Below are 811 nucleotides of genomic sequence, written 5' to 3'. Positions count from 1 at the left end.
ATATATATATATATATATATATATATATATAAAAACAAGGAAAAAAAGCCTAATGACCCTCAGTTGGGAGGGGAGTGAGTTTCATCTGCATGTGACTCTCAGAGAGAGAATCTGTTACATAAATAAGAGTTTAAAAGTTTGTAACTATACTTCCAGTTTTGAACAATGACGTCTTGTATGGGAAGCAATATGCTAAAAAAAAATCTACCAATGTCCAGTTTTATTCTGAATTTTACTGAACTAGTCTGAACACTGTTCAGTGAGGAAATTTTTAACGGTCAAACGTTTTAAACACGATGACGTCACAGGGCTTCTTTTCTGCTGTGGTTAGATCAGAATCGCCTCTTTACTCATTGTCCACACAGGTGAAGCTTAAAGGCGAACCTCAAGCTGACCCAGAACTAGTATATCTGATCAATTCATCACTTCTGACCACAGCACGAAGCGTGGAGGCCCTGGAGCTCGTTTTTCGCCAGCTGCTCATCGCTGTCCACCTTTAGCGGAAGCTCGCGAGCGCTTTTCCTATCATCTCCGATCAGAGCAGAGCCGAACTCTGACCGGATCAAATAAGATCACTGTGTAGGTTTTTACAAAGATATACACTCACTCCAGAAACAAACACACAATCACTCTACATTCACTCCCACAAACGCTCTCCGTTCACACATTCACGCTCACAAACACGCCTTTGCGAATACAGACTTCCGGCTTTGCATAAAAGTAAGTGCGCGTTGAATCATGGGATATTTAAGGGTCTTAAAAAGTAAAGTGCTGCCCTCGTGTGGCCATTGATGAAATTGTTCATTACTGA

At 40.9% G+C, this 811-nt stretch overlaps 1 non-coding gene across 1 annotated transcript; it reads right to left on the bottom strand.

Annotated features, from left to right (window-relative positions):
• Window positions 1–327: 327 nt before the first annotated feature.
• On the bottom strand, window positions 328–716 carry LOC119417816. The gene has a single exon (XR_005187167.1).
• Between the last annotated feature and the right edge of the window lie 95 nt (window positions 717–811).

The sequence above is a fragment of the Nematolebias whitei genome, chromosome 11 (genome assembly GCF_014905685.2).
Source record: "Nematolebias whitei isolate Nwh7 chromosome 11, NemWhi1, whole genome shotgun sequence".
NCBI lineage: Eukaryota > Metazoa > Chordata > Actinopteri > Cyprinodontiformes > Rivulidae > Nematolebias > Nematolebias whitei.
The sequence above is the reverse complement of the archived record's forward strand: the minus strand, read 5'-3'. Positions and strand labels throughout refer to the sequence as shown.